The sequence below is a fragment of the Otolemur garnettii genome, unplaced genomic scaffold (assembly GCF_000181295.1).
Source record: "Otolemur garnettii isolate 467f Iridium unplaced genomic scaffold, OtoGar3 scaffold00070, whole genome shotgun sequence".
Classification (NCBI taxonomy): domain Eukaryota; kingdom Metazoa; phylum Chordata; class Mammalia; order Primates; family Galagidae; genus Otolemur; species Otolemur garnettii.
This window is the reverse complement of record NW_003852465.1, coordinates 5,061,993-5,074,300: the sequence shown is the minus strand read 5'-3', so window position 1 is coordinate 5,074,300 and position 12,308 is coordinate 5,061,993. Positions and strand designations below refer to the sequence as shown.

The window sequence follows — 12,308 nt, the reverse complement described above, 5'->3', positions numbered from 1 at the left end:
ATGAGCAAGGAAAGTTACGAGACAAAGTTTTGTAGCACATAAAAGTTCAAATTATCTAGTTTGTGTCAAGATTGTATTTTAAAATTTTGCATTTTTCAGCACTACTTTTTAGTTTTTTATTTTGATAAGTAGAGATTATGATTTACCTACTCAAGATTGTCTTGTCATCTTTTGAAAAGAATACCTAAGATATTATGTAAGTATCCCTGAAGGAATATAAATTTTTCATCATTATATTTTCACTGCTATACATAACTCACATAACTTATATCTTAATTCTCATGAGTAGAGAAAATTCTGGCAAGTGACATAATACTAACATCAGGTATATTTATAATTTAGAATGACCTACTTAAGGCTGACCTCATTTTTTTTAAAGGGTGCTATGTAAAATAGTGATTATATAATCTAGGTATCAGTTCCTGTTTGGCTGAGCTATGGAAATGACAAGTTTAGCAACAATAAAAAGAGATGTTAAAATTAGTAGAAAAATCTTCATTCAGAAAATGCAAATTGTGAATTATACTTTAAGATGTTCTCATCTATGAAACACTGTAATTTGTTAAATTAAGTAACTCTAACAATATTAACAGTCACGATTCCACATGCTTTCTCTTTTATCTCACAGCAGTTCACAGCCATATTCTATAAACTTAAGCTACCCCCTGGGTAAAAGGCAACAATACATACTAGTGTTTAATAAGAGGTAAAGAATCCAATTAAAGCACCTGGAGAATGGGGGAAGCAGGTCATTTGCTGGTCAGGGGTAAATTAAAGGAAGTTTATGTAGCTGACACATAACGTTATAATTGTCTATTACAACAGGTTACATGATAAAAATCAATGAACGAGAAAGTGGGGGACGGTGCTTGTCCCGATAACCAGAGAGAGGACAAGGTACCGAATAATCTGAGCCACAGCCTGTGCATAGTGGTTATTCATCAGTTTTCCCACAAGGCTGGTATACTTGTAGATTAGAGGAATCTGCTGTGGGTATCAAAAGGAATTCACAGTCAAAGTTCATCTGTAAGAATCCTCAAATAAGTTCTAGACCAGGTAACATTTTCTGGGCAGTTACATTACTTCATAGTAACATGTAGGTCCTTGTGGTAACATGTGGGCCCGCGGGGTGCTACAACCGAAAGAGGAGGCAAGCCCTGCTCACATCCATCTTTCCCTTCTTGCTGCTTCTCTGCTATACGACTCCCCCCGCACCAAAAGATAACTCCCCCAGTTTCCCTTCATCCTTAGTATTTGATGGATATGATCCATAATATCTGATGATTTGACATAGCATATGTCAAAATGAGAAATGGTCTCCATACTTGTGTGCACTTTAGAATCTCTAGGAATCTTTTATTTATTTATTTATTTAGAAGTATTATGGGGGTGCAAGTATCTGTAGTTACATGGATCACTTTAATGATGCTAGAGTAAAGGTTATGGCTGTGTCCATCACCCAGATAGTACCCATTGTACCCATTAGCCCATTAGGTAGTTTTTTGCTCATCCCCTCCTTCCCTCTCCCCCCTGCCTGATTTTACTTCCCTCTATGCACACGGGTGCTCATCAGTTAGTTCCAATTTAATAGTGAACACACCTGGTCTTTGTTTTTCCATTCTTTAGATAACTTCACTTAGGAGAAGTCTCCAGTTCCACTCAAGTTGTTGCAAAAGGCATTAAGTCATCCTTCATGGCTGAGTAGTACTCCATGGTGTGTATGTGTGCGTGTGTGTATGTATCATGTTTTGTTAATCCACTCATGAATGGATGGGCATTTGGGTTGATTCCACATCTTTGCAACTGTGATTTGTGCTGCAATAAACATTGGAGTGCAGGTGTCTGTTTGATATGATGAGTTATTTTCCTTTGGGTAAATACTGAGTAGGAGATTGCTGGATCAAATGATAGGTTTACTTTTATTTCTTTAAGGTATCTCCATATCTGTTTTCTATAGAAATTGTACTATTTGTTGCAGTCTCACCGACAGTGTGTAAGTGTTGGTTTCTCTCTACAACCATGCCAGCATCTTTTGTTTTAGGAATTTTTTAGTAAAACCCATCCTAATTGGGGTAAGGTGATATCTCACTGTGGTTTGAATTTGCATTTCCCTGATGATTAGTGATGTTGAGCATTTTTTCATATGTTTAATGGCCATTTGTCTTTCTTCTTTTCAAAAGCTTCTGTTCATGTCTTTTGCCCACTTTCTACTGGGGTTATTTGTTTTTCTTGCTGATTTGTTCCAGTACTTTGTAGATTCTGGGTATTGCTCCTTTACCATATGTATAGCCTGCAAGTATTTTCTCCCATTCTGTAGGTTGTCTATTTGTTCTATTGATTATTTCCTTAGCCTTGCAGAAGGTTTTTTTTTTTTTCATGAAGTTCCATTTCTTTATTTTTGTTGTTACTGTGATTGCCATTGGGTTCTTAGTCATATATTTTATTATTTTTTTTTTTGCCTAGGCCAATATCTTGAAGATTATTTTTAAATATTTTCTTCTAGCATGCTTACAGTTCCAAGCCTTATATTTAAGTCTTTTGTCCATCTTGAACTAGTGGGGAGAGAGACGGAGCCTGTTTTGTTCTTCTGCCTCATCTGGCCAATGCTCCCAGCACCCTTTATTGAACAGGGCTTCTTTTCCCCACTGTAAATGGTTGTGCATTTTGTCAGAAATCAGTTGGCTGTATGTGGATAGTTTTATATCTAGATTCTCTATTCTGTTTCATTGGTCTATGTCTCTATTTTTGTGCCAATACTATGCTGTTTTGGTTATCATAGTGCTAAAGTCTGGTAATGTGATGCCTCCAGATTTGTTCTTTTTGCTTAAGATTGCTTTAGCTATTCCCACTCCTTTTAGATTCCAAATGAAGCACAGAATTATTTTTTCTAGATCTGTGAATTATGGTGTTGGTATTCTGATGGGGATTGCACTGAATCTGTAAATCACTTTGAGTAGCATGGACACTTTAACAATGTTTATTTTACCAATCTACGAGAGAGATAGGCTTTTCCAATTGTTTATATCATCTGTGATTTCCTTAATCTTCCATTTCCTTGGGTAAGTATATTCCTAGGTATTCTATTTTCTTTGTCGCTGTTATGAATGGTGTTGAGTCCTTGACTCTCAGCTTGACTGCTACTAGGGTATAGGAATGTGACTGGTTTGTTTACACTGATTTTGTAACCTGAGAGTTTGCTGAATTTACTGATTGATTCTAGAAGTCTCTTGGTGGACTCTTCAGGGGTTTTCTATGTATACAGTCATATTATCAGCAAACAGTGATAGTTTAACCTTCTCTTTCCTAATTTGGATACCCTTAATTTCTTTCTCTTGCCTGATTGCTCTGGCTAGGACTTCCAGCACTATGTTAAACAGAAGTGGTAACAAAAGGCTTCCTTGCCTTGTTCCCTTTCTTAGTGCGGAATGCTTTCCATTTTTTCCCCATTCAGTATGATGTTGGCTGTGGGTCTGTCATATATTACTTTTGTAATTTTGTGATATATTCCTTTTAGAAATCTTTTAAAAATTCCGACACCCAAGCTACATGCATGTAGCTCATGTAAATTAAACCACTATCTCTGGGAGTGAAACATAGGTATCAATAGTCTTTGAAACTCCCCAGGTGATTCCAGTGTGCAAACTGATTTGGGAACAATTTCCTTATGGAATTCAGGAGAAAATTGATTGGGGAAACAAACTACACCATAAGCTGGATACATTAAACCTATACAGAAACTGCTTAAGAGCTTTCTAAATACTCATGTTACAATGATACTTGTACTCATTCAAGATTTCCACAATACATATTCATTAAGTACCCATCTGCACACCATTTCCTGAGGATAAAACAAAGCTAGTCAGTCAACAAATACAGCGTGAGGTTGAAGATTCTCATGCTGGTAAGGGCTAACCTGACAGCAATAACAAGTGTTTTATTAGCACTTCAGTAAGTGTTATTATGAAAATAATTTTTTGCCCACTTGAGCCTTCAAAGTTTGGGTGGGGTAAGTGCTAAGTGGTACAAGGTGTCTGGTTGTTCTCACCATGATTTGTGGGCAGGGATTTTTTTTTTTTTTTTTTTTTTTGAGATGGAGCCTCAAGCTATATCTCTCGGTAGAGTGCCATGGCATCACACTCACAGCAACCTCCAACTCCTGGGCTCAAGCGAGTCTCCTGCCTCAGCCTCCCAAGTAGCTGGGACCACAGGCACCCGCCACAACGCCTGGCCATCATTTTTGGTTGCAGCCATCATTGTTGTCTGGCGGGCCCGGGCTGGGGATTCGAACCCGCCACCATAGGTGTATGTGGCTGGCGCCTTAGCCGCTTGAGCCACAGGCACCAAGCCAGGGAGTTCTTATCTCTCCTGAATTTTAGTGGTCATAACAAAACAGGGAGGACTGACATTTTAGAGAACAGATAAGTTTACATGGCATGAAACTTACAAAAGCACCTGCCAAAATTCATTCCCTGGGCTTTTCATGAAACATTCATGTCATGAGTCAGTTTCCAACGTAATGTGCACTGTTTAAAAGGCATAAAACCAGAGTTTCTATCAGGTGACCAGTGAGCAGAATTTGTGAGGAAGTTATATACTATTTCACATAAGTGATATTTTTGTGTTCAACTGAATTTTAATGCCTCTGTGTAGGGAATATACTCTCTGGCTCAACTCCCCTCCCCAGTACACACCTTTTTATCTCAGACCAGATGTCTCACACTTTTACTACTTGATCATCCTGGTCTTGAGGGCATTCAAATTTGCAACTCTGATATTTATTATTTATGCAAGTTTAACACAGAAAGCCACCATCACTCATTAAAACCTCACCACAAATTGATGACTTAAGATACTGAAAAGTGATTGCCAAGGTTTGAATGGACCAAAAGGAGCTGCAAGACAACTTCTACACAGCCTGAGCATTTGCCAACCCAGCAATCTAGTGAAAGGTTGGCTGGGACAAGAGTCTTGAGTAGATTCCCTTAATAAGAGGAAGTTAATTTTAAGTGCAATGGTATTATGACACCACTTTTATTATATTTAATCTAACATTTATTCTCGCCCATTTATTATTTTATCTGTGCTTACTAAAAATTTGCTAAGTAAATAAATAGATTAATGAAGAAGGGAGAACGACTTCAGTGTTCTGAAATACTAAAGGCCTATAATTTGACAGTATCAAAAATTCATAAATATTTAAAAATTATGTATAGAAAAGTTTGATAAGTTTTTTCATGTAAAAATGTTTCTGTGTTGGGTGAAAGTAGTTTGAGTGGAGGCAAAGATGATTATATTAAGCAATATTTGGGCAAAAGCATTGCTAAAAATAAATTTGAGCCATTTTCCATTTAGTAGAATGAGCTCTGAGTTTCACAAGTCCCTTGACATGAGAAAAAGCATATATCTCAAAGACATTATGGTCTATAGATACAGTCCATTGAAGGCATCAACAATTTCAGAAATACATTAATAATAATGGCACTACAATAGATATAATATTTATCAAAAAGCTACTTAAGATATTACAAGGCTAAGAAGGTAAATTATGCAACTATGTACCAGCAATAATTATTCTGCTTGTTTTGTTTAGATAACTAGCATCTGTCGGAAAGAAAATTGGTTCAGTTTGCTCATTTCTTATTTAAGTAACATAAATTATGCTATTTTTAGAAGATACATACCTATATTTGCAAAAAAAAAAAAATCTTCCATTGATTCTACCATCTCTAATTGAAATGGAAAATACCAAATAGAAAATAGGATAATTACACCATAAGGAAAAAAATGTACTCTGATCATGAAAATTGTCAGGTATCATTTTTCTTCATAGCTATAGGTTCACAGTATTTTTTATGATATATTTTAAAACCTTTATGAGAGCTACTATTCTGTTCAATGAAAGCAGATGGCTTCTCTCCAGGTTTTCTGTTTCCTTTCAAGCGTTTGACTCATGTAGGTATTACTTCTCATAGATCCTCTGGTTAGTAGTCAAGACAAGAAAAATGTGGAATTTTTAAATTGGCACATATGGTGTCCTACTTTCTTCTTGTGAGCCCTGGTCTATAGAATCACAAAAAATTATTGACAGGGACTTTATCTCCATATTAATTGATACTTTTGGAAACAGCAAGGGTATTTATTTGATATTAGGGTTGATCAGTGAATTCAGTTACTTCTGCATGCTTAACTGACTCCTTGTGCCATATCATGTTCAAAAAGCTACTTACGATGTTTCAATGAGTAAATTGTAGACAAGTGAAGGATTGTGGAGTCAGAGCCAGGTCTGAGATAAACCTTAGCACATTTTTTCAGTTAAGGCAAAAGGAAAGTTTTTTATTTCCTAATAAGCCTTCAGATATATAAGAACAGAAGAGGATATATGCAAACATGGTTTTAAGAAAACTCTTAATTAACCGTTTCTTATCAAAGTACTATATCCTCTCTGTTCACTCAAATGAACAGAGAGAAGTATGTCTCTTGAAATATGGTGTAATAGCTTCTATAAACCAACAACAACAAACATAAGTGCAAGGGGCTTCATTGCTATAAATTTCTTTTTGATGTTTATAGAATATTTAACTCTATGAATATAAAAATCTTTGATCCTCTAAAAATCCTTAGGGCAAACAACTGCTAAAGGACAGAAATTTAATATAAACAACATGCTTAGCACTTAAATAACCAGGAACTGCAATATCTATCTTAAACAATAATATAAATCTTCTTCTTCTGTTTTTTTCCAATCCCAGAAATAAGATGATTTCCACCATCTTCGTCAAAATGGAATTTAAGAATAAATAGCTGAATTTGAAAAGCAACAGTCTGGCTGGGATATAATGGTAGGAGCACCTGGTACCTGGAAAGATACACACTTTCCTCCCCCACCTTATGACAAAATTCAACAAATAAAATTGACATGGCAGAAAAAAATAATCTACATGGTCTTACAATTAAGTCTGCAAACTTGCCACTGGGTGGTTATGTTGGCAGCACTGTACAAACAACTCCATCAAGTTTCATAACCTTGATGTATCAGTGTCTCACAAACCTTGTGTTTGTGTTGGCACGTGCCAGTGTTCTGCTGAGTGGAGTTCATTATTGTTGTTGAGCATTTTTGTATGCCCTTGCAAGAAAGTTGGAGCTTGAATTAGAGCAAAGAACAAACATGAAATTTCTTTTTAAACTTGACAAGAGTGGAAGTGGAATCAGAGACATGTCAATCCAAGTTTGTGGGGATAGTGCCATGAAGAAAATGGCAGTGTACAAATGGATTAAATGATTTTTTAGAGGGAGAGGAAGTGTCACAGATGAAGAGAGGTCAGGGCAGCCAGTAATGAACTGGTGAAATCATTATAAAAATTCTTCGAATTGAGTGTTGAAATCATCAGCTAACTGTGAGAAGCATAGCAGATCAAGTAAACACTGATAGAGGAAGAGTTAGGAAAATCTTAACTGAAAATCCTGGCATGAAGAAGGAAGGTTCTTGCATCATGACAATGCCTTAGCTCACTCTGTACTCTGTGAGGGAATTTTTAGCCAATAAACAAATAAATGTATTTATTTGTACTCAGGTGAGTAGACAGGTATTCCCCCTCTCTACTCACCTGATCTGGCCCCAATGACTGTTTTCTTTCCCTCAAGATAAAGGAACTATTGGAAAGAAGACATTTTGATGACATTCAGGACATCAGGGGTAATATGACATCTCTAACGGCCAATCTAGAAAAAGAGTTCCAAAATTGCTTTGAAGGACAGACTAGGCACTAGTGTCAGTGCACAGCTCCTCAGGGGAGTACTTCGAAGGTAACTGTACTGATATTTAGTAATATAGTATGTAATACTTTTACTAGGATGAGTTCACAAACTTAATTTTCAGACCTTGTATGTCCATACACTATGTCATGTTAAGATTCACAATTAAACATTCTCAAGAAAACTTTTTAGTTGGGCAGGACACTATGCCCTTAGAAAGCACTGAAAACTTTAGAACCAGAATACCTGGGTTTAATTATAATTTTTGCTGTAGACTAACTGTGTGGCCTGGACCAAGGGAAACACATTTAACCCTTTCAAGCTTCAGTGTCTCCACCTGTTTTGAGTGGAAAGTGAATATATATCTGATATAAAGTTAATGATATAATGAAATGAGCATCAATTCTGAATAGGTGAGATTATATTAGATTAGATTTTATTGATTGATTAATTGATTGATCGAGACAGGGCCCCTCTTTTGTTGCCTAGGCTGCAGTGAAGAAGCAGCATCATCACAGTGCACTGTGATTCCCAATTTCTGGGCTTAAGCGATCCTCCTGCCTTAGCTTTCCCAGTAGCTGCACCATCATACCCAGTTTAAAAAAAAAAAACAAAAACGGGGTCTCATTATGTTGCCAGACTGATCTCGAACTCCCAAATTCCTGGCCTCAAGTGATCCAGTGATCGTCCTGCCTTGTGCTCAGCTGAACATCTTTTGTAGTACTTTTGAAGTATTTGGATTCCTCCCTTGATTGTTTCTTTTCCTTTTAATTTAGGAACTCCTGTGGCCCTATCACGGTCATAAATACGCATGTGTGTGTGCATTTGTGTGTTGTGTAGATAGGCAATATTCTAAATATATATAATACATAAATATACTCATATAAATATAGCATATATTTATATATAAATAAACACTATTCTGAATATATGTATTTACAATACTCCTTGGCCCATAGAGGGTGCTAAGAAAAAGGTAAAAGAAATGATAAGGGGAGTAATCCAACTACTTCTAAAAATACTGTAAAAGAAGCACATAACTTCTTCTCTCTCTTTTTTTTTTTGAGTTCTAATTTGACCCTATATTAACAACCAGGACTTATGTCATTATATCATTGACTTTCAAAGGAAAAAAAATCAATTATCAGTGCTTCTAGGATTTACTTACATTTCTTCAGGTAAGTAAAGGATAAGTGGTGCTCTAAAAGTGTGGGACATTATATAAAAATGAATCATAAAGAATGTATAACAAAGGAGATACCTGCTGTGAGAAGTCTAAACCAGTAACAGAAATAAAATATAATGAAATTAAAAGAAGCTACAACTGAGTTGGGGATGAAAAAGAGGAAGAGCGACCATCCCTGCCTCTGCTGGTATGTCTTTCTATAGGAAGCATCCTTAGTGTTTTTCAAATCTTAATGTAGTTCAATTCAATACCTTTTCCCAGGTGCCTTTCATGTTCTTAGCGAATATGAATTATGGAATTTATATCCCATAAATTTTTAATGAATGAATATAAATTGCATATAATATACCTATCACATACAATAGAAGAATTTGACATTTTTCATGGGTGTTGACAGGAGCAGACTAATAGCAAAAGTCAGAATTTGCACTTCTGTCCTTCAGTACATTTTATATGTTACATCATAATCTTTTTGCCCAGAAATCCCCTCTTATTCCATGTCATACTCTATTTGTACTTTATCAAATCTAAGAATCCTGCAAATTAAAAGACTCTTGATCACCATTTGTGATGCCATCTGAACATAGGAAGTTGGTCTCTCCTGCCTTATTAATTTTTTACCAATAACTTATTATTGTGAAAGAACATGAAATATAAAGCTAAAATATTTATAAAGACATTAAAATATTTATACATGCAAAAGAAAAATGACCACATTTAGTCCCTTCTAAATTTCCTAATGAATACAAAGGTAATTTAAAAAATATTTCGTCTTTTGTACTCCTTGCTTCAATCAAATGGTCAAAGAAACTGGAAATGGTTTGTTTTTTGGTAATGATGGGTGCCATGAAATCTACTGTCCTTGGGTTTCCTCTGCCTGGTCATCACTGCTGGAGCTCCACCCAGTTTTCTGTGTCTACTCAGCACTCCATTACCCAAGCGGGTATCAGACCTGCAGAGAATCAGGCCAAGGCCAGGCTTTGGTATATGACCACATCTCTGCTGGGCTCCCTACCCTTCTCTCTCCTGTTTCTCTCATCTCCATACAGAATTCCCAAGAGCATGTCCTCAATAAATCATGTGCCCCGAATCTCTCATGCCTGCTTTTTCCTTAGGGAATCTCATACAAGATGGAATTTTTTATAGTAAGAGAGCATGCTAATTAATTAAATGTTTGATCAACACGCACACACCAACTCCTTCCCTTTGCCTCGTTGCACTCCTGAAAGCAAGATGGGACACCAGCAGCTCTACTGGAGTCACCCGCAAAAATTCAGCCAGGGTTCTCACTCTTGCCATGTCTGTTCAAACCAGCATGGTCTGATTCACAAGTATGGCCTTAATATGTGCCGCCAGTGCTTCTGGCAGTATGCAAAGGGCATCGGGTTCATTGAGTTGGACTAAGTAATCTTCCTGGAATGGATTATCCAGGGGGACGCAATGAAAGAAACCAAGCTAACTCAGTGCATACATATATGGCCGATACATGTACATAAAATAAAGTTTAAATAAATAAATAAATGTTTGATCAAATTTTCATTTTCACTCTATAAGGCGATGAAATGCGAGATACAAATCTACCAAACATGAGATTAACTAATCAGGAAGTAGACTGAAGTCATGAAGTAGTTCTAAAGAACATGCAAAAACTAACCAAACAAACACACACCAGAGTCACGTTTGGCTCTTGGGTCCAGCTCCCTTGGTTAAATTTCTAGGATGCAACTTTTTTCTGTCATATAAACTCATTCAATGAGTTGGCTCACCCTGTCCTTCTCTTTCAGGATTCACAGTTAATTTTTTTTCCCCTTATGAACTTGAGTAAAGCTATTATTGCTACTTTCTTTCAGATACCAAATCAAATTCAATTATGTTTTTCATTCTGTCATTTTGAAACATCAGTGGAGGAGAAATAATTAGAAAACTGGCATGCATCATAATGTGAATTGTCAAACTCAATCTCAGACAGAATAACAAGCTAGATCTGATGCTGGTGACGTTCCAGGTTACTGTTCATTGACAAACTTAGCATGTGCAGAACAGTCCCCCAAATGGTGACATGTACCTACCAGAAAATTCTGAACTAAATAAACTCGTTTTTAATTTGTTAAAATGAAAATAACACAGATAGTCAAACTCCTTCCTTAATAAGGGTGTAATAAGCATGGAATGACAACAAAAATCTGTATTTGAGGTTTGTATGTATAATTATAAATTTTTTTTCATACGTTCTATATTTAAGCTCTGGAGGAATGCTTCACTCCCAAACACTGCAAAAGCAATTCTTCCCTCTGTTCTCTTCTGTCTCTTCCAGATTTGTAAATAAACATAAGCACAGATAGCACAGAAGGAGGACAGATTACTCCTAAGTATTCGCTATTCTTTAATCCTCTCTGCCTTTCCACTGAAGTTAAACCAGTTTTCTGTCTTCAGTAGTAACCTCTCCTTGCCCAGTGACTGAAGGGACCTATCTCAACCCAGTTTCCTTCTGCCCCAGAGCTGGAGCAATACTCTGCCATGGGCAGTAGCAATGACTATTCAAGGAGTGCTCTGGCAAGACTCGTGAAGCTCAAACCCTTACACTCAGGGTTACATCAGAATTCTGGGAGAATCACATTGTTAGTTCATCATTTATGCATAAGGGTGTGTTTGCAGGCCTGTGTCCTCCTGGTATGGAAACAGAGTCAGCATGGTTGAGGCAAGGTGGGAAGAGGAGGAAAGCAGAGGTGAAGCCTATGAACCCCGAACAGGACAGCTATCTGCTTGCCGCCTTTCCAATATTCTAAACTACCTATTTTACAACAATAAGCCACAAAATTGAACCAGGAAAAAGGAAATAAAACTTTGCACTTATGTGCCCTTCTGATCTATTTATTTTTCCAACAGATATTTCTGAGCACGTATTTTATGCCTGGTTCTGTGCTGGGTGCTAGGAATACACTTGTAAACATAACTGACATTGTAACTCTCTTTTAAGAAGCTTCTAGTCAAGTAAGGAAGAAAGAATTTTCAGTTTTGCCTCTTATTTAAATAGTCTTTTGAAACAAAGATAACAGCAACATAAATATCAATTTATTATTGATATTATTCTCTGAAGAAACAGAAAATGTGTAAACAATAACAAGAAAAATTCATTATTCATATATTTTTAGGTAGATAATGTAGTCCTTATACATAAAACAGGCACAGTTAAAACAGAAGGGTGAAATACATTTCTAAATAATACCTTTTTCTAGGGCAGCACCTGTGGCTCAGTGAGTAGGGGGCTGGCCCCATATACTGAGGGTGGAGGGTTCAAACCCAGCCCTGGCCCTGGCCAAACTGCAACAACAACAACAAAAAAATAGCTGGACGTTGTGGCGGGTGCCTG

General features: G+C 36.6%; 1 protein-coding gene and 1 pseudogene across 4 annotated transcripts in view; one reads left to right on the top strand and one right to left on the bottom strand.

Moving 5' to 3' along the window:
• Positions 1–12,308, bottom strand: part of TMEM117 (transmembrane protein 117) — a 435,999-nt gene that overhangs the window by 197,164 nt on the left and 226,527 nt on the right. The window lies entirely within an intron of this gene.
• LOC111726543 lies at positions 10,168–10,387 on the top strand (annotated as a pseudogene).